General features: G+C 38.9%; 1 protein-coding gene across 5 annotated transcripts in view; it reads right to left on the reverse strand.

Moving 5' to 3' along the window:
* LOC140732326 (partitioning defective 3 homolog) overlaps window positions 1-23212 on the reverse strand; it is an 838958-nt gene that overhangs the window by 90424 nt on the left and 725322 nt on the right. The gene's annotated exons all lie outside the window — the stretch shown is intronic.

Genomic DNA, 23212 nt, shown 5'->3' on the forward strand with positions numbered 1-23212 from the left:
TCCCATTGTCCTTGTCCTTATAATTAAAAACAACTTCTTTCATGTAATGAATGAATTTTTTTTGGCCAGGGTTTTAACTTCCATCTTTCTGCCTGCTTCTGCTGTCTCCTTTCTTGTATCCAATGCAGGGCCACCAGCAAAGACATTAGGATTTGTTGATACTATTGGAGTGTACTGACAAACACTGCTCAGACAAGTTAACTTACTCTTCATTTTAACCAGATTAGGAGAGACTGCAGACTGCCAAAATCAACAAAAATGTTATTTCCCATTCCTTACATTGAAGTTAATTAGCTGCTCCAGACTAATATTTAAATGTTTGAACAATATCACATGACACAGAGGAGGAGGACTAGTCCTACAGTGATTTCCTTTTTAAAAATCTTTATAAAAATGGAATGTGAAGAATTGGGTTAGCGTGGCATTATTAATTGAGAAACCCCATCAGATTCATTGAACTTATGTGTCTCCAAGAAAGGAAAGGGCAGATAATAAATAAATCATGACTGTTGCCCCTCAAAATGGTATTTGTCCCCAGGGGCGTACAAAACCAGCGAAAGCTGTGGCCATGAGTAGAAGTATGATTACTACTACAATATTTCAGGTATCTTTATTGAGATAGGAGCTGTAGAAGAGTCCTTGGCCAATGTGAAGGTAGATGCAAATGAATCTGTTGCATCGAGAGCTGAATTTCAATAAGCCTTGACCTGTTGCTCAGCAATAATCCTGTCTTGGTACAGTCATCAAATAAGTAATAACTTTACTTCAAGAACTGACTCTTTGCACTAGAAATAACAATTCCGGTTAAGAAATCTGCATCAGCCCACCTTCCTTCCTTAGCTCATTATCCCATAATGACTGAACAACACTCAACTATGCCTTCAGCTTGAGTCATATGGTATGGAAACAGGCCCTTTGGCCCATCCTGTCTGTGCTGACCAAGGTGCTTATCTGAACTAAACCCACTTATAGGTAAGTAGCAAATTTACCTCTTAACCTTTCTTGTCAATGTACTTGTTGGAAAGTCCTCAATATTGCACTTTTACCCACTGATATCCACAGGTGGGTAAACCATTGGAGGGCATTTGTAGAAACAAGATTTACGACCATTTGCAGAAGCAATAGTCTGATTAGGATTAGCTAGTATATAGGTGATGCACACAACAATGCTGGAGGAACTCAGCAGGCCAGGCAGCATCTATAGAAAAGTGTAAACACTCCACTTCTCAGGCTGGTACCCTTCATCAGGATTGGAAAGAAAGATGAGGAAGATGGTGGGGACATGCTAGGACAAAGTATAAGGTGGCAGGTGATCGGTGAAACTGTGGGAGGGAGTAAAAAGCTGGGAAGTTAATTGTGAAAGATAAAGGGCTGGAGAAGGGGGGGATCTGATAGAGGAGGATAGAAGATTATAGAAGAAAGGGACGGAGGAGGAGCATCAGAGGGAGGAGATAGGCATGTAAGCAGAGAAGGTGAGGGAGGGAAACATGAATGGGGAATGGTGAAGGGGTTGGGGGGGTGACAATTACTGCATTAGAGAAGTCAATATTCATGCAATCAGATTGGAGGCTACCCTGATGGAATAACACATTGTTGCTCATTCAATCTGAGTGTGGCCTCATACATAGGTGCCAGTTATGTTTCACAAACCTGACTGAAATCTTTGAGGAAGTAACAAAAACAAACTAATGAAGATAAAGCAGTAGATGTGGTGTTAATGGATTTTAGTAAGGTGCTTGATAAGGTTCCCCATAGTAGGTTTGCTCAGAATGTTAAGAGACATTGGATCCTGGGAAACTTGGGTGCAGAGTTTCAGAATTGACTCGCCCGTAAAGGCAGAGGCTGCTGTAGATGGAGATCAGTGACCAGTGGGGTTCTGCAGGGATCTGTTCTGGGACCACTGCTCTTTGTGATTTTTATAAATGATTTGGAAGAGGAAGCAGAAAGGTAGGTTAGTAAGTCTGCAAATAACACGAAGGTTGGTGGCACTGTGGATAGTGTTGGAAGGTTGTTGTAGGTGACAACAAAACATTTACAGGCTGCAGAGCTAGGCTGAGAAGTTGCAGATGGAATCCACAAAAGTGTGAAGTGATATGTTTTGGAAGGTCAAATTTGGAGGCAGAATACAGAGTTAATTGCAGGATTCTCAGGAGTACAGAGAACAGCAGAATCTTCGGGTTCACATCCATCGATCCCTCAAAGTTGCAGCATAAATTGATAGGGTGGTTAAGAAGGAGACTGGGGAGTTGGCCATCATTAGCTGAAGGATTGGTTTCAAGAGCCAAGAGGCAATGTTGCAGCTCTCTAAAATTCTGCTTAGACAACACTTGGAGGATTGTGTTCAGTTCTGCTCACTTCAATATAGTGAGGATGTGGAAGTTTCAGAGAGGGCGCAGGAGATTAGATGTTAGACATGCTCTCTAAACCAGGATGTTGCCTGGATTAGACAGCATATCTTATGAAAGTAGGTTGAGCGAGCAAGGGCTTTTCTCTTTGGAACGAAGGATGACGAGATGTGATTTGATAGAGCTTTAGAAGATAGTAAGAGGAAAAGATAGGGTGGCTATCCAGTTCCAGAAACAAAAAACACAAGAGAATCTGCAAATTCCAGAAATCCAGAATAACACACACAAAATACTTGAGAAACTCAGGTTGGGAGCATCTATGGAAAGGAAGATATCAATTTTTTTTATTCCTTTCCATTGATGTCCATTTGACCTCCTGAGTTCCTCCAACATTTTGTGTGTGTTACTCTCAGTTGCTGAAACATCCTTGTGAATCTTAATCTTGTACTGAATAACAAAGCATCAGATAATGGAATTTCAAAATACATAACTCTCAGCCAAGAAACACTCCCTCAGCATAGCTTTTAAATGGGCTAACTGAGATGTAAGACCAGTGCTTATAGCTACTAGGGCTGGTGGTAGCAATATTTTTCTAGGAGATCTATGAGGCAAATGTTCTGACTTGAACACAGAGAATGGTAGGTGCCTGGAATGTGATGCCACGGGTTCTATAAAAGCAGATACTGTAGCAATGTTTAACAGGCATTTAGACAGACAAATGAACAGGCAGGAAATATATTGACCACTGGAGCCAGGAGGGACCAGTTTAATTTGGCATCATGGCCATTAACGACATTGTGGGCCAAAGGGCCTGTTTCTGTGCTGCTCTGTTTTATATACACTCCATCCAAGTATCAGACACCCATTAACATTAATCTAACTTTTATTCTCCCTTCATTCCCATCAGCTCTAGGCTCTATCATTCACTAACCTACGAGAGACAATTTACAGTGGCCAATTAACCTACAAATCTGCACTTCTCTGGGATGTGGGAAGAAACAGAGGCAACTGGAGGAAGTCCATGTGCTCACAGAGGGAATATGCAAACTTCTACAGACAGCACCCAAGGTCATAATTGATACCATTTTGCTGAAACATTGAGACGTTGGCTCCACTTAGCTCTGTGACTGTGCCACCCCATTTGTTTTGAGGAATACTGGCACAGGTGCATTTACTGCACACCCAGAGCTGCCCTCGAGTCTTTTCCTGAAATAATGTAGTGTACCCACAATTGCCTGAGGTAGGCGATTATGGATATTGACCAGCAGCAAAGGAAAATATCAACAGATGCAAAAGTCAAGATTTCTGTGGGATAGAGGTTAAATATCCATAACATTAATTTTTTTCTTCTTAATGGTTACGGTTAAGCTGTTGTCTGAATATTTATTATTAATGTGCAATAAAGTTATGCACTTTTAAAGTGCTTCCTCCATAAAATTATTGACCAATTATATTGGTTCGATGTGGAAAAATATATATTGGATTGTCTAATACCTTAAGTAACAGATTTCACCTAATAATGTTTCCTTGAAAACACCTTTTGTTTCCCTCTTGTAAAAATCAATTCATGTCAACTCCTCAAATTCCTCATTTTAACCAACTTTGGAATTGGTATTATTCTGTCCTTATTTGTAGTTAATGCAACCATTAAACCAACAGTATTAGTTATGACAGTGCAAACTGAACAGTAATTTTCAGATGTACAAATGCACACTTGTTTAGACATAAGGAAGCTCCTGCCAAATTTTCCTTGCTCCAGTTTTGATTCATTATCCCACTGAAAAATATGGAAGGGTGTGAGTTGTACACATACCATGAAAACATGCCAAAAAAAAAAAGGTGGAGTTAGTCCATTCCAGGGGAGATAATTACTCTTAATTACAGGGTCTCTGGCTTTAAAAATCAACCGTAACATCATATTCCTTACAAATTTTACCTGTAGTTATATACGTTTCTTAAAAAAATCTTCCATTTTTATTTCTCCATCTCATATTTATTTTTTTATTTTACTTGTATAAATTTTGCACTAAATTAACATCAAACTTGCCTTTCTTATTGAGATCATCCACGTGTTTGTAAGTCCTTCAATCTTTTTTTTTAAAATACAGTCCTGTCCCCTCACATCTCTGGTACCCCACGAGGGGGCTTGCAGTGAAAAGGCTTTATAACTTGTAAATATTCTCATCCACCATCTGCACAAAGTCTTTGAACAAGTATGATGATTATGAATGGTACTATTACTTCATTGCTTGTTACCAATGCAGGGCAATTACGTTAAGCTCCTTGTACATAAAATTTGTTTTTCTAGCCAATGTTATGCCAGCATTTTCCAGAATATTGTTAATAATAAAGGCAGAACCATCTCATTCTTTGATTATCATCTTCAATTCAGTCTCTTCCTTGACTGAAAACAAGGATATCAATTTTTTTGCAAAAATTATATAGATTCATCACTTAATTAAATTTTCTTTTGATATCCACAACTATCTGTTTTATTCTGTCATTTATTTTCAAAGCTTAATTCCAGAACTTTCATTCATCTTCAAACGTTTTCTTTTACAATGCTCACTTTAATAAGTGGGGTCCTTCTTCTGCTTTATTTGCATAAGACAAGATTTATACTTAATCTACTACACTAAATGGTTTGAAAATGCCGTCACTTTGACAGTAGCCAGTTTAATTCCTCTAAAGCAGTGCTTATCAATTTTGTCTTTTGGACACAAGAATCAATCATCACTTCCCTGCTACATCCTGTCCATAGCAATTCCATACCTGGACTCTCAACTAATTCACATTTTACCTGTGCTCTCATCTCTATTAAAAAATCCTCTTCTCAATGAGAACAGTCCCCCTTTGAACAATCTTTCCACTTTTCTGCCTATTTATTCATTGCAACTTAATCTCTCAATAATCATTAATTGTACTAAATGTTGTAAATGCAGCAATTTGAAAGATAAAATTAGCCAAGGAAATAGGGCACTCAATATCTGCAGAAGGAAAGGAAATTAGGTTTTGGGTATGGATATTCCAATTGATAATTGATAATCCCTGCTTCTATATCTAAGTTCTTATACTCTTTTAATTGAGCTGAACATAGAACTTTACGTCTGCAGTTAGTACCTGAGCTAACTGAGTATTTTCCAACGCAACTTGCATTTGACAAAAATTTGCTGGTTTTTTGACAGCTCAACATTTCATTTAGAAAATGCAGTTGCTTCAAGGCAAATTGGCAACATCCTTGAAACAGAACTTGCAAAAAAAAATTCAGCAAAAGAGCTTGTGACGCACATTCTGAAAAAGTCTTTTCAGACAAATTCATCTCTTCTAAAGTTTATCTGCTAATAGGACATTGTTTCACATCAACTGCTTTCTTGAGGCATAAGATAAAAAGTGATGGCTATTATTTGCAGCAGTTTAATGACTATTTTGCACTTGAATCAAATATCACAAGTACTTGCTCCATACTGAAAGTATGGAGAAACTACTCTGCATATACCAATGAAACATTAAATATTGAAAACAGTGAATTACAACTGAGGACAATTTTGATAGCATGTATGGTAAACCTTGTCACATGGGTGTGGTGAAATGCAGCTGATTAACTTTGAAGGGAAGTCACCCCACTGACATAGATAGATAGATAGATACTTTATTCATCCCCATGGGGAAATTCAACTTTTTTCCAATGTCCCATACACTTGTTGTAGCAAAACTAATTACATACAATACTTAACTCAGTAAAAAAAATATGATATGCATCTAAATCACTATCTCAAAAAGCATTAATAATAGCTTTTAAAAAGTTCTTAAGTCCTGGCGGTAGAATTGTAAAGCCTAATGGCATTGGGGAGTATTGACCTCTTCATCCTGTCTGAGGAGCATTGCATCGATAGTAACCTGTCGCTGAAACTGCTTCTCTGTCTCTGGATGGTGCTATGTAGAGGATGTTCAGAGTTATCCATAATTGACCGTAGCCTACTCAGCGCCCTTCGCTCAGCTACCGATGTTAAACTCTCCAGTGCTTTGCCCACGACAGAGCCCGCCTTCCTTACCAGCTTATTAAGACGTGAGGCGTCCCTCTTCTTAATGCTTCCTCCCCAACACGCCACCACAAAGAAGAGGGCGCTCTCCACAACTGACCTATAGAATATCTTCAGCATCTCACTACAGACATTGAATGACGCCAACCTTCTAAGGAAGTACAGTCGACTCTGTGCCTTCCTGCACAAGGCATCTGTGTTGGCAGTCCAGTCTAGCTTCTCGTCTAACTGTACTCCCAGATACTTGTAGGTCTTAACCTGCTCCACACATTCTCCATTAATGATCACTGGCTCCATATGAGGCCTAGATCTCCTAAAGTCCACCACCATCTCCTTGGTCTTGGTGATATTGAGACACAGGTAGTTTGAGTTGCACCATATCTAATTTATCAAGCAATCCAAGCTGACAATTGACCAAAGGAGTACAACCATCAACCTCAAGATTAGACTTTTATTTATATATTTTATAGCAACGTACAAAATTTATGAAATTTAGAGATGACCTCAACATCATCTACCAGACACTAACTCAGTATCTGAAACTTTAACTCTGTATCTTTTGTCTCATATACTGCCCGATCCACTGAGAATTTTCTGTTTTTATTTTACATATGCAACACCAGCAGAATGTTTATTTGTGCCTTATCTATTTCCTGGGCAAAGTCTTAAACAAGGTGCAATTTAGTCAAAGTCAAAAGAAAGGAGAAAGCAATGCCAAGGACAAGAAGTTTACCCAAGGAGCTTTCAGGAAAAGTTTGGACAGCTCTTGACTGAACCAATTGAATACCACAAGGAATCCAGAATCTATAAACACGGCAGATTTCAACATTTGACGGTATTGCTCCAACATTTTAAAAATCACCCACAATGTGAGCTTGCCTTCAAAGACAGTTCAGACCCAGTAAGGATTGAAAATTTCCTCTGCTGAAACACATTAGAGAACCAGATGGATTTTTTCTTAAGACAAACTAGTGGTTTTGTGGTGATCACTGTTGAGCAAAAGCATTTATTTTGGAAAAAAAAAATCCAAATTATTAGCAACTGCCATTACAGGATTTGAACTCAGGCTTTTAATCTAGGGTTCTGGATGAATACTGCATCTCCACCATTTTGTGTGTTGTTGTTGATTTTTCCTTTAAGGCATTGTTTTATCATCATTTAATGTGAAATGATCATTGACTTTAACAATTATCGAGGCTGATAGCTTCCTTGACCATGAAATAAAATTTTACAAAAATCCATTTTCATTCCTGGGATCTAAGTACCTTCTCTCAACACAATGTTATTGCTGCAAAGATTCAATATAACACATCAATGGCCAAAAGCTTCTACGCAACGAAGATTATGAAATGTCAATTCTACTTCATCTCTCACTGAAACGGCATACAGTCTCAGCTCACTTAATTGCAATAGCAGTCAATCAAGCTTTTTGAACTGAAGAAACAAGTAATAGCTTCAAGTGAGAGAAAAGGGAACCAGGGAAACACAGTTATTGGGCTAAGAAATAAATAGTCAGGGTGGTTAGTAAAAGAGGTAAAACATTTCACTTCCAATATTCAGGGGTTACCACTGACCAGGTATTAATCTGGAGTGGCCATAAACAGTATGTGGCTACAACAGCAGGTCAGAGGCTAGTAATCCTTCAGCAAGTAACTCATCTCCAAAGTCCCCAAAACCTGTCCACTGTCTGCAAGGCTCAAGTCAAGGGTGTGTTGGAATACTCTCCACTTGCATGATTGAGTGCAGCTTTGTCGGCACTCAAGAAACTTGACACTAGACAGGACATGGCAGCCCACTTCCACAGCCACTCACTCACACCAACACTGATGCACAGTAGCAGTAGTCTGCACTATCAACAGGATGCATTGTAACTACTCACAGCGACCCCTCAGACCACAGCTGCCAATTCCTGTCCTCTGCCGACTAAAAAGAAAAGGACAGTAAAAGCATGGGGACATGGTCACCAAGAAGTTGCCATCCAAGCCACAGACCATTCTGACTTGGAAATACATAATAGTCCCCAGGTCAAAATCCTGGACTCTCTTCCTAACAGCATTGTGCTGTGGTAGATCAGGGAAACAGCTCACTACCACCTTCTCAATGGTAATTAGAGATGGGCAGTTAAATGCTGGCTCTGCCTGTGAAGGCAACTTCCCAGAATAAAACTATTTCCAAAACTGTGGCCGTTTAAATTTTCAATGAACCATTGGTGCTCTTTTTCCTTTACAGCCCATCTTTTATTGATCCAAGTTAAGCTAAACATAAGCCTGAAAAGATGTTTCCATCTCCACTGTGGCCTGAAGTATTTCTGAAAACCAATGAGCACTACATAAATGCACATTTGGTATTTCTTCATACCTAGGAGGGCCCAGGAGAAACGGCTGGAGGGAATCAGTGAAAAGTGTGGTAGGAAAAATATACTGATGTGTCAAAATGTAACTCATCATGAATGCAAAGTCACCGTAGCAGTTCTAAGATTTGATAAAAATATTCTAAAAAATCTGTTGATCCCCTGTAGTTCCAACTTCTATCACGTACCTCCCAATATATATTTAAACAATACAACATGAAATCTCAGCATTACACAGAGAAAACAGATTTCAAATTTCCCTCATATTTTAGTTTAGCCAAATCATACTTTAAAATAATTCAATAAAATAAACATGTTTTATCCACATGGGGGCAATCCAATGAGTGTCCATTATGTTAGTTAGTGGGATTAAGTAGATAACAATATCACGTAACAGATTATTCCATTATTTGTGTTGCCTTGGTCAGGCTCAGTAGAGTAACAAGTTTTAACCATTCTATAGTACGTCATCACAATATCACTTAATTGGTTGTAAACCAACTAAGAATCATACAAGACTACAACCCATTGGTCCACTAATCTGTGCTGAACCATTAATCTGTGTTGTCCCACTGTTCTGCACCCAAATCATAGTTCTCCATACCCCTACCATCCTTGTACGTAACCAATTTTCTCTTAACTGTTGAAATTCACACCATATCCACACTTGCACAGGCAGCTCATTCCATATTCTCACCACCCTCTGAGTGAAGTCGTCTCTCCTTCTGTACCCCTTCTACATTTCACCTTTCACCCTCTACCCATGACCTCTTGTTGTAGACTTACTTAACCTCAGTGATAAACACCTGCTTGAATTCACCCTGTCTATACTTCACATAATTTTGTAATCCTCTATTAAATCTCCCTTTAATATTCTAGGTTCCAGGAAATAAAGTCCTAATCTGTTCAGCCTTGCCCTATAACTCTGGTCCCAAAGTCCTGGAAACATCCTCCTAAAATTCTCTACACTCATTCAATCTTACTTGCATCTTTCCTGCAGGTAGGTGGCCGATACTGCACACAATGCTCCAAATTAGGAGGAGATAATGGTGCCTTAACGGTGACTCCTTTGCTTGCATCTTCAGAAACAGTTCTATTTCCATCTTTAATATCTCTATTTTTCCCTTGCAGGGTTCTTTTGAATTCCTTGACCTGGAGTTACACGCTGACTTCAGTTCTTTGCGTGAATGGGACCCGCTCTTGGATTTAATGACTGGCTACAGGCAGTTTCCTGTATTCTGCACGATACCTCTCTATATGTCCTGTTTACTACCCTCTCAGCCCCCCAAATGAGTTGGAGTTCATCCACAACAGCATCTATGGAAAAGAGTACAGTCGACATTTTGGACAGTGACCCTGTTCAGGACTGGAGAAAAAGATGATGAGTCAGAATAAGACTCCATAGATGCTGCCTGGCTTGCTGAGATCTTACAGCATTTGGTGTGAGCTGCTTGGATTTCCAGCATCAGCAGATGTCCTCTTGTTTGTGATTGGAGTTCATCCACTCCCAGTTCCAGCTCCATCTCGTGAATGCGGAGTGTTAGAAGCTGCAGCTGGATGCACTTCTTGTAGGTGTAGTCGTCAAAAGCACCAGATGTCTCCCTGCCTCCCCACATCCTGCAAGAGGGGCATTCAGCTATCCTGCAAGGCACCCCTACTGCTTGAACTGTGCAATTATAAAGGAAGCAATAAACAATCTAAAAAAAATCACCAAATATTCCTACAGTTTATTGCCTTCTCTCACTTAAGCCTCCCCTTGCTGAGGCCTCAAAGCTCAAAATCTCCACACTAAAACTGCCCATTACAACAAAAGCGACTCCGCTTGCCCCTGCACTTGTGAATAAATCGCAGTCTCTGATTGGCCGCTGTTCAAATGCCGAAACTCCTGTGAAGTGCTGCTCTTTAATGCACACTCCCTAACCCAACTGATCTACTTCTTCTTTCACTCCAAATCTCTGATTGGCCGCTGTCTATATGCCAAAAATAACGAAGGTTCAGGCAGCAAAGGCTAAAAATTGCTTATACGTTCCAAGCAAGTAATGTGGATTCTTTCTCTTATCAGATGCTGCTTAACGTGCCAACTCTTTCCAGCAGTTTCCAATCTTATTTTTGTGAAACAACCATTCAACGTTGTGCATTGTCACAGACTCACAAAGCATGAAAAAAGCCCTTTGGCCCAACTGGTCCAGACTGACCAAATTCCCATCTCACCTCATCCCTTTTGTCTGCATTCGATCCATATCCATCTAAACCTCTCATTTCTATGTACTGTATATGCCCAAGTGTCTTTTACATGTTTCTGATGTACCTACCTTAATCATGTCTTCTGGGAGCTCAGCAGGTTCTATTAAATCTTCCCCTCTCACCTTAAACCTATGGCCTCTAGTTCTTGATTCCCAAAGCCTGGAAAAAAAAACTATGTACCTTGACCATATCTGTACCCCTCAATTTTTAAATCTCTATAAGATCACCCATCATTCTTCTACATTCCCCTGAAAAAGGTCCCAGCCTGCTTAACCTCTCTCCATAACACAGCTACATCCCCATATGTCATCTCTGCATTCTTTCTCGCTTAGTGGTGTCCTTCCTGCAACGGTGTGACCAAAACTGAACACAATATTCCAAAATGAGACCTTGCTACAATTGCAAATTAACATTCCGACTTCTGTACTCAGTGCCCTGATTGATGAGGGCCAGATATGCCAGAAGTGTTCTTTACCACAGTATCTATCTGCAACATGTACTTGCACCATTTGGTTATCTATTCCACAACACTCCTTAAAGAGTCTACCATTCGCTGTGAATATCTCAGCCTTCTTTGTCATCACACAATGTAACACTTATCAGTCATCCCATGCCAGCACCTCCAGACTCAAAACCAGTTACTTCCCCCAACCTGTCAGGCTGATCAACACTTCCACGCATTAACCCACTCACCAGTCCTGATGCTAAGTACATACACATCACCTAGCTTCACTTTATGCACGTACAATTCGTCTCACTATAGGAAGGATGTGGAAGCATTTTAAAGGGTACAGAGGAGATTTACCAGGATGTTGCCTGGTTTAGAGAGTATGCATTATGATCAGAGATTAAGGGAGCTAGGGCTTTACTCTTTGGAGAGAAGGAGGAAGAGAGGAGACATGAAAGAGGTATACAAGATATTAAGAGGAATAGATAGAGTGGACAGCCAGCGCCTCTTCCCCAGGGCACCACTGCTCAATACAAGAGGTGGGAAGTTCAAGGGGGATATTAGTGGAAAGTTTTTTACTCAGAGAGTGGTTGGTGCGTGGAATGCACTGCCTGAGTCAGTGGTGGAGGCAGATACACTAGTGAAATTTAAGAGACTACTACACAGCCAGGTATATGGAGGAATTTAAAGTGGGGGGTTATATGGGAGGCAGGGTTTAAGGATCGGCACAACATTGTGGGCCAAAGGGCCTGTACTGTGCTGTACTGTTTTATGTTCTATAATTTGTCTATGTATATAACAGCTGAGTGTACACTGTTTTTATAGGATTGCTTTCATATTTATGCAGTGCCTATAAAAAATATTCACCCCCTCTTGGAAGTTTTCATGTATTATCATTTTACAACATTGAATCACGGTGAACTTAATCTGGCTTTTTGACACTGATCAACAGAAAAGACTCTTTCATGTCAAACTGAAAACAAATTTCTACAAATTGGTTTAAATTTATTACAATTATTAAACACATAATAATTAATTGCAAAATTACTCACCCCCTTCAAGTCAGTATTTAGTAGGTGCACTTTCGGCAGTAATTACAACCTTGAGTCTGTGTAGATCGATCTCTATCAGCTTTACACATTTGGACACTGAAATTTTTCCCCATTTTTCCTTACAAAACTGCTCAAGCTCTCTCAGATTGCACAGGGTTTGTGAGTGAACAGCTCTTTTCAAGTTCAGCCACAAATTTTCAATTGGATTGAGGTCTGGTCTCTGACTTGGCCACTCCAGGACATTAACATTGTTGTTCTTAAGCCATTCCTGTGTAACTTTGGCTTTATACTTGGTATCATTGTCTTGCTAGAAAAAAAATCTCCTTCCAAGTTCCAGTTCTCTTGCAAGACTGCATCAGGTTTTCCTCTAGGATTTCCCTGTATTTTGGTACATTCATTTTGCCCTCTATCATCAGAAGCCTTCCAGGGCCTGCTGCAGTGAAGCGTCCCCACAGCATGATGCAGCCTCCACTATGCTTCACAGTAGGGATGATGTGTTTTTCATGATGGGCGGTGTTTGGATTACACCAAACAGAGCATTTAGCCTGATGACCGAAGAGTTCAACTTTGGTTTCATCAGGCCATAGAACCTTCTTCCAGCTGACTTCAGTCTCCCACATGCCTTCTGGCTAATTCTAACCAAGATTTCAAGTGAATTTTATTCAATAGTCCCTCTCTCTTTGCCAATCTCCCACACAGCTGTGACTGGTGAAGCATGCGGGCAGTCCTTCCCATCTCAGTCACTGAAGCTTGTAACTTCTCCAGAGCTATCATAGGTCTCTTGGTGGCCTCCCTCACTGGTCCCCTTCTTCCAGGGTCACTCAGTTTTTGAGGATGGCCTGCACTAGGCAGATTTACAGCTGTGCCATATTCTTTCCATTTTTTGATGATGGACTTAACTGCACTCCAAGGGATATTCAGTGACTTGGAAATGTTGTTGCATTCATCTCCTGGCCTGTGCTTTTCAATATTATCGCCCAGTTGCTTGGAGTGTTCTTTTGTTTTCATGGTGTAGGTTTCACCAGGATACTGACTCACCAGCAGTCAGACCTTCCGGACACAGGTGTATTTTTACGACAATCAATTGAAACACCTTGACTGTACACAGGTGATCTCCATTTAAATAATTTTGTGACTTCTAAAACCAATTGGCTGCATCAGTGATGATCTGGTGTGTCATATTAAAGGGGGTGAATACTTAAGCAATCAATTAATTTGTGTTTTAAATTTCTAATTGTTTTAGATGACTTTCTAGAGATCTATTTCACTCTGACATTCAAGAGTCTTTTTCTGTTGATCAGTGTCAAAACAGCAAAATTAAATCCATTGTGGTTCAATGTTATAAAACAATAAAACATGAAAACTTCCAGGGGGTGTGAATACTTTTTAAAATCAGCACTATATTTATTGTGCATTTTTGTTTTATTTTATTGTGTTCTTTGTGCTTATTTTTTTAATGCAGCAGCAGATGTAGAATAACAATCAACTCATTCTCCTTTACACTCATGTACTGAGGAATGATAATAAACAGTCTTGAATCTTTAATACAACTTAAATTTCACTTGTCAATCCTGGGCCCACTTACTCTGATCAAAATCCTTCTGTAAATCCTGTTAACCACCTTCACTTTATTGACACCACTTATTCTAGAAACAAGAGAAAATATGCAAATACTGAATATCCAAGCAACACACACAAAATGCTGGGGGAGCTCAGCAGGACAGACAGCACCTATGGAAAAGAGTAAACAGTCGACGCTTTGGGTCAAGACCCTTCAACAAGTCTCCGCCTGAAACATTGAAGGTACACTTTTCGATGGATGTTGCCTGGCCTGCTGAGCTCCCCCAGCATTTTGTGTGTGTCCACTCATTTTAGAGTCATTTGAAAACCTACTGACCCAGCCTTGTACATTTTCATCCAGATTATTGATATAGACTCTTCACAGTGCTGTGCTCCTGACATAGCTGTACACAAAATGTCCATTTTCAAAATAAGAAACTGTACAGTTTAAACTTTAAGGGCGGTTCCCAACCTCTTTTGATGCTCTGGACCAATACCATCAAGCAAGGCGTCCGTGGACTCCAGGTTGGGAACCCCTGGTTTAAAGCAAGACATTGGGCAGCCCTGAAACATTTCTGCAACTCAGAGAATACTGCTGAATTTCCTCACTTCAGGCTCTTGTGATGTGAAGATGAACTCCAAGCAACATAGCAAAGTTATAACTAAATTGGCTTGGTCTCACAATATGTCACTCAACTGTACTCCTAAAATCTGAAATAACTTGCAATGGAGGAAGGGAATTAAAATAAAGATCAAAACATTTTTAGATGATAAACATCAGATTGAAGGCAGTTACAATACAAAACACAGCAAATTCAATAACATATCACTCATGATTTAAAATAAACACCAGCTTAGAGGTGGGAAATTACCTAAGTCCCCACTGGGAATAATTCAAAGCCGTAAAGGTTCCAAGGTGAGCCACTTAACTACATCTCCATGATTTACTGGATTTGTTTTTTTAATTATTAATGTTGAACTTTAACAAGGTAGACTCTAGACTAAATAACCATTGTGGGTCTGAACAATGCAATTTTCTAAATTGCATTTGCATCTCCCTGACTGCTGACACAGCTATGCAGTTGCTTACTGAACTAAAATGTCTGAAACAAAAGGAAATTCGGAAGAATTTCCTGCAATGCATAAATAGTACATATTTCATGAATGAGTCGAATTCTTGCAATGGCATGGGACAGGAAACATTAAAGAAAGGGAGGCTTGCCAGGAGGTTTGGTGGAGGCAAATGGGTAGAGAAGAATTACAAAGGTTCTAGCCACAATAGTCCAATCTTTCATAGATTATGTGAAAATAAGTGTTACAAAACTATCCAAAAATTTGATCGAAACAGCAGGACCACTCAGATCCTATGCCTCAAATCCACTCTCATCATCCTTTGATTTCTTTACGATCCAATTATATATCACTCTCAGTCTTTAGTCATCCGTTGCTCACTGTTGGAGAGAATTCCAGTTACCTCCAAGATAACTACGGAACCACCAGCCTAATACTGCCCAAGGAGAAACTTTAATGGTTGATGGCTCAGGTCAAAAATTAAAAGGCACGTGGAAAAATAAAGGCTAAAATCTGATAGAACGATACAAATTATGAGAGGCATAGATAGATTACATAGAGCCATTTTTCCCCCTAAGCTGAGATGTCAATTAATAGTTTTTAAGGTTTGAGGGAGCAAAATTTAAAGGAGACTTGCAAGACAACTTTCTTTTTTTTGATGGTGGCAACAGATATGATAGTAACACTTCAGAGACATTTAAATCAGTACGTGAAGATGCAGTGGATGGAGGGATACAAGGCATGTATGGGCACTTACGAAAAGTAAATTGGCACCACTGTTAGCACAGACATCATGAGCTGAAGCACTGTTTCTGTGCTGTACTGTCCCATGTTCTATTAAAGCCAACAGAAATTTCTTCAAGAATAATTATCTGTAAATGGCTTGATTTAGATATGTGATAAAGTAAGGAAGAAGAGTTGACAAGGGAAGCTCTGTAAATGAACTTTCAAGAAATATTTCATGAAGCACCATATAGAGCGAAAGTATAAATAATATTAAAATCCATGGAAATAAAGGAACAGTAGCCTCAAGGACATTGATTAAAAGATATTAAAAGCATGGAGTGGTAATAAAGAGTAATTTTAAGAGTGGGTGGAACTTTCTGAGCAGACTGCGTTGGGAGGCTACTCCTCTTTAAAATCTTGGCTATTATTTCAAAACTTGCAAAGGAGTATAGTTCAAATGAAGTAATTTCTCAGGAGGAAGAGGTTGAGTACATGGGCTTGTGCATGGATAGGAAAGGTTCAGAGGGATATGGGCCAAGATCTGGCAATGGGACGAGCTTAGCTGGGAATCTTGGTCAACATGGACCAGTTGAGCTGAAGAGCCTGTTTCCATGCTGTATTACTCAATGACTCTATTCTCGTGAAATTTTTCAGGATATAGACAGACTAGTGAAATGATCAGGTACGTACAGATAGAGCTACTTTCAGAGAAGTGTGAAAGGAATCATTGTTGATAAGATCAAGGAGAACAACATGAACCAAACGTAGTTTTACTGGGGTTTAGAAATAAAGAGGCCTCCATGTAGGTTATTGACAGCCGAGGGTAAAATATGGTGATTGTCAGGGCAGGCTAGTTTCATGAACCAATGTCATGATGCAATGCAACAGTTATTTCCTGGCAAAACGAACTAAGAAGGTTGTAACAGTCTCAAGAAATATATAGAAGAGAATTACTGGAACAGGATGGGAAAAATGTTGGGTGAAATATAATGGATTTCTCTTTAAAGCAGAGAAGAATAAAGAGATTCAAGGGAGATGTTCAAAATCAAATTTTCTAAGAGTAAAATAGAAAAAAAATTCTTTCCAGAGGACAAAGCACAAAGAAGACTTCGAAAGAAATCCAGAGGAGATGGCAGACAAACATTTTATTCCATAATGAACTATGATGATCTGGAATGTAATTCTTATAAGTATTGGTAAATGAGTTTATTATTTTCCCATGTATGGTGAAAAATGTGTCTCGCAAACCATTCATACAGATCAATTAATTACAACATTGCATGGAGTTTGCGCAAGGCAATGCAATAACTGTGCAGAATAGCGTTACAATTACAGGGAAAGTGCATGGCAGTTGGACAACAAGTTGCAAGATCATACCAAGGCAGATTGTGAGGTCAAGAGTCTATCTTAACTTACAAACATACTAGCGATCTGTTTAAGTGCCCTATAACAGTGGGGCAGAGGCTGTCTTTGAGCCTGGCGTACTGTTCCTGCATTCAAACTTGTATAATCTTCTGCACGATGGGAGGCAGGGAGAAGAAAAAATATCCGTTTTGGGTGGGATCTTTGATTGTGCAGGCTGCATTACCAAGGCAGGAAGAAGCATAGACAGAGTCCATAGAGAGGAAGCTGGTTTCCATAATGTTCTGACCTGTGTCCAAAACTCTCTGCAAGGATGAGCAGATCAGTTGTCATACCCAGCAAAGATGCATCTGTGTGACAGAACAGATTGCCCTTTTGCCTGGTTAGTCAGTCCTCCTTGTTCTGTCCCTGGTCTAGTTTAGTTCCTCAGTAGTTCACACACTTCGCCCTCCCATACTTCAGTTCTTGGGAGTTCATAATTTACACACCCCAACAAGTAAAGCAATCACTAGATTGGCTAATCAAAATAATCCCCTCATTGAATGTGCTCTACTGGTTTATAAGGATTCTGGACAACAAGCATTCCAAACAGATAAAATTATTTTCACTCACACCATTACATTGGTTTTTAGACAGTAGGACGGCCCCAAAAGACCCAAGGGATACTTTGGGGTGTCCTAAAATAATGCCTGGGTTAGTGAGAGCAGGCACACTGCACCTTACACAGACAATACCACTGGGGGGGACGGGGACATTATTCTTTTATATTCATTTGAGCATGCAGACACTGATCTATGGGTTTAACTAAGACATTTGCTGTGGAATATAACTGTAGGATGTTAGAACCCCTGTTTAAAATGTTCCAGTTCTGCATCTGAAGTAATTATTATGGCCTAGTTACATGATTACCCCCACCCCACCACACCACACCCCCAAGCCAAAAGCAGATTTTTCTGTTCCTTCTAGGCCAGGCAGAAGCAGATTTAAATAACACACATAAAATGGTGGTGGAACGCAGCAGGCCAGAAATCCTCAGTCTAGCTTTGCTAGAGAGGTGTGGAGGCTAGATTTGACTGTTGGTGAATACGGTAGTTAAATTGAAAAGTTATAAAGACAAAATGTGTCGTGGAGAAAGCCTCTGTATATCTGTAAATTTTTGTACATACATGTTTGTTTTCATTTGTCTATTTGTAAATACTTTTTACTTCACAATTTTTGGTCAGTTTTTGCACTTTTTCACCTGGGACTAAATAAACCCTTTGCGCTAATGTGTTGTTGTGGATTACCATTTTTTTTTCAACTGGTGACCTTTGTTGGGCATGCTTACCCACGCCTGATAGCGAGGCAGGATGATCTGCATAGGATATTTCCCATGATGCATTGAGAAAAACTGGTCAGCTTCAAAGGGGATGTGCCAAATTTCTTTAATGTTTTTAGGAAGTAGATTTACCAGTGACCTTCCTTGCCTGTGGTGCTGTTCACTCGGAGGAGCTTGAAGTTCTCAACTCTCTTGACCTCAGCATTGTTGAGATGAACAGGAGTATGTGTACCACCCTACTTTCTGAAAACAATGACCAACTCTTTTGTTTTGCTGACATTGAGGAAATGTTTCTTGCATGATGGAATGCATGACAGAATACGGAAGCAAAATGAACAACAACTTTCTAAGAGCTGGATAAATATGTGAACGGGAAAATCTCACAGGGTGAGGAGGCAAGCAAAGATAAATGACTAACTTAATAATGAGGCAGAGGGACAAAAGGCGAGATGGGTCTTTTCCATGATTAGTAAGATTTCTTTATTTACGAGAGGTAATTTGGTGCAGTTTTATTGACGTGGCAAAAATTGGATTTATCAGCAAAAGCAACATTTTTATCAATTAATCAACTAAAAGCACATCCACTGAAAAAACAAAAACAATCGAAAAAGCATTCCTAAATATTCTGAATGGTCAGTTTCACACAAATCTTACAAGGTGCATAGATGGTTTGGTGGGTGGGGATTAATTTTCTGGGCATCAACTAACGAGCCATCTTAAAACATCATGAAAAACAAGTACAAATGGAGTTTGGATGGAACCTGAATTTTAAATTCACTAAGTATTTCACCAATCCTTCACCAAAATTCACCAAGCCTTCCAATTTTGCCTGGATTTAACAGGCACTACTCACAGAGCTGGTTGAAATTTGACCAGTGCATTTGGAATCCTCCTTAAAAATAATCATTCTTATGAGTAATTTAATTACCACCCTTCAGAGCATAATGCTGGTGGAACAAGCAAATGCATGCTTATTTATTTTTTTGGATTTAAGACAATGAAACACAGGAGTAGAATTTGACCATTGAGATGATCAAGTCTGCTCTACCATCATGGCTGATTTATTAAGCCTCACAACTGAATTCTCCTGCCTTCTCCCATAACATCTGACACCCTTACTAATACACAACCTATCAACCTCCACTATAATTATACAAAATGTGCCCATCTTAGAGCACTTCTATTACTTTTGTAGCTAAACATTTAATCTCAAATCAGTAGTTTCATTACAAAAAACAGTCACCTATTTTAGTAATTATTGTGACCACTACTTTTTTAAACAGTGTAATTTAATACATATATTAATAATGACATACAGCACTGAATAGGCCCTTCGCGCTGTGCCGCCCAGCACCGCCAATTTAACCCAGTCTAATTTAGAGATTGCAAATGGTAATTAGGATGAATCTGCAGCTTGAAAATGGCAATTACATTTTCTGAAAATAATCAAATTAAAAATATGGAAAATACAGATCTAATGTTTGCAAAATATAGAGGAAATACTAGATACTGCAAATTTAAGTTTCCTAAATTTACACATGTGCAAGAACAACAGAAAATAGTTCCCTGACTGAAATCAAAATAGTATACTCCTTTTGGTTTTGTCTTTACGTCCACTTAACCAGATGAAATTTCTCCATTGAAATTCTAATGTTCACATAATGCTTTATCCTGTGATTGAAGTGTAAATCCTGTGGAACAACTTCCAAGAAACTGGGATGACACAATATTCTCTTCTGTGTGCATTGCATTTATTTAGCCAAAGAATACATCCAGTAAGGCTTTGATTCTCAATTTATGGATGCTACAAAATGATGTGGAAACTTGGAGAATTGAAGAGGAGGGCAGTGGAATGAGTCCAAATGGAAGGAAGGTGCAAATGAACAACTTCAGAGGCACATTTGTGAAGTGCATAAATGTTAATTGAACTTAAACCATGATATACCCTCAAAGGTAAGGCAAAATAATATGATTAGAAGTGATTAGTACAAACTAACTGAAACCTTGATTTCAAAAGAAAATCTTCTACAAAACTTGCTGAAAAAATATGGTCATTTGAAGTTTTCAATCCACGAAGTGAAATTTGCTTTGAGGGCAAAAATAATGGGGAAGGGACTTGAAAAGGAAGTTTTTCTAATACAGTGAAAATCTACAAATCTTCATATAACTATCAAATGATATTTTTTTAAAATTAAAAATGAGTAATTAATGGAACACTGAATTGTGCTCAGCACAAAATTGAAAAACACTGCTGAATCAGTTTACTTTTGAAAGAAAACTATCTTAGAAATTAAAGGTTAGCTTTATTTGTCACGTGTACAATGAAACAAAAGTGAAATGTGCTGTTTATGCCAAATCAGAACAGTGAAGGTTGTGCTAGGCAGCCCACAAGTGTCACCACGCTTCTGGTGTGAAGACTCTCAACATGTTCTGTCTTGATTTGACTAATTTAAATTTAAAAATCTCAGGTAATAGAAAACAAATACTGTATTTATAATTTTAATGATCTCAGACAAACGGTGTTAGATGTGAGAAAGCTACACCAAAATCTCAGCAGAAATTGAACTGAACTAACAAATTGATTAAGCATTTTAAATCATTCAGTCGTGGGTGTCAAAAGAACAACTGAAACCGATTCCAGGACTCGGAGTATGAGTAAGTTTGGGAACAAGAAAAGGGAATTGTGCATAACAATGTTATCCCTTTGTGCTTGAAAAATTGCACTGATAGTCTGAAAGGCAGCTATTGTAGAAATAAACTGCCCTACTCTATAGAACCACAGGAACAAAAATCTGTCCCTCAATTTTCTTGCATTACTACTCTTCCCTCCTGAGAAATATGTACTCATGCTGGGCCATGGCAAGAATAGCTGACCTCACTGTGTTTAAGTAAGCAAGCTATTTGGTCTTTTGTACCCAAGGCACTCTTAGAAGATCTAAGCACTTTAATTTCATTTCCTTTCCCTTTCTTGATAGAGAAATGTTTTAGACCTGCATATTCCTAAAATATATATCCACATATACATACAGAATCTGAATATATAAGAGTCCAAAGTGACTTTATTCTGAATACCAAACATAAAGATTGCAGCAGTCCCACCTAAATCTGTGATTATGTAGTTTCTGGCATGGCTCAAGCAGAAATTATTGCTAAAAAAATCCAAATAAAATTTCCATTCCTTGACTGAGACCAAATGTAGCATCTCAACTCTACAGTTAATTTCATAAGAGTGAATTTTGCAACTAGCGGTGCTGAAAATGTGACTTTTTACTTGTAAATCAATGGATTATTTAATACAAACAGGCTTTCTAATCTCACAACTATGTCACCCATGTCATGCATTAGCTCTGGATGAGAAGTTACCGGGAAACACCAGTATTTCTCATCATGTGCAGAAATCCCCAATCATCTGGCCATACTTTGCCAGTATCTTCCCTCCTGCAATCAGCATGGAATCTGGCAGCAGAGTGAGAACTTGCTGCAGTCGGTAAGACTGCAGAGGAGTGGTGCCATTTTAATCTAGAATTAGTGGCTTCTTCTAAAGTGATCTTAATTGTTTCACATAATGTCAGGTTTTTGAATGTCAAAAGCTTTTATAAACTTTCAATGTCCTTGGTAGTTTTGACAGGTGGCTGAATAGTGTCAATGGTTTCATTGGCTGTCAAAGCCTTTTACTGCTGTTTCATGGGTAGGACCCTTTCTGACCCAGTGATACAAAGACGTTACACTATGATCATTTGGCATTCATACCAGCAGATCCAATGTGTTTGGACTTTCCATACAGGTCACTAATGAATTTGGTTGTTTAAATGCTGGCAGGTAATTGTTAGAAAACTAATGGTTTCAGCGATGATTGATGTCAACATGTCTTGTGCATTTCAAATTGATTCTTGCTGGCTAAATTGAGTACATTATATGCTGTAAACATGCAGGCAGGAAAACAAATCAAGTGGTTGAGAGAAGAGTTAGCTTCTGATTGTTCAAGATGTTTCGACTCAAAAGCTTAAGAAACAACTGACTGATGTAGATAACAATGTTTGTTGGCAAGAAAAATAATTTGAAGAATGCATCACCCACACAAGAAACTGACAATTCCATCAACTGCATTCCATTATAGACACAATAGTAGGCACTTCCAATAGCATTACGCACAGTTAGAAGTTACCAGAAGAACCACAGCTGTTGTACACCACAAAGCAATTCCAGTGTCAGAAATCTTCAAAGGAAGTGCGAACATAGCACCTTACATATACACACACATACATTTAGAAAAAAGTTTATTAGTTAAACCAGTCCTAGACTTCCCCTTTGGGTCAGGTGAAACAAAGAGATAGACTCGCAAGTGTATCAGCCTTATGAAATGAGTAACAAAATCATGACTTGATGCACATCCTGGTGCCTTCACTATCATGGTGTCCATATGTTTTATTTTTGAATGAAATGTAGCAGCACATAGGGAGAGATTAAAAGAATATGTAAGCATACACTACTTACTACTTGCTGGGTAAGATTTTTCAATGATCAGTATGAGTGAAAGCTGGTGAAGTTCCATTATCATGGATCTGAAAGCCTGCCTTCGATCAAATGCATTCAGGTTGCAAAATAAAAAGATAGAAGTGATTTCTGTTATCTTTCCTGACCAGCTTCCCAAAAGGGGAAGCAGTTCTACTCAATTCATCCTATCATCTCGTCTGAT

Source organism: Hemitrygon akajei, chromosome 8 (assembly GCF_048418815.1).
Source record: "Hemitrygon akajei chromosome 8, sHemAka1.3, whole genome shotgun sequence".
Classification (NCBI taxonomy): Eukaryota; Metazoa; Chordata; class Chondrichthyes; order Myliobatiformes; family Dasyatidae; genus Hemitrygon; species Hemitrygon akajei.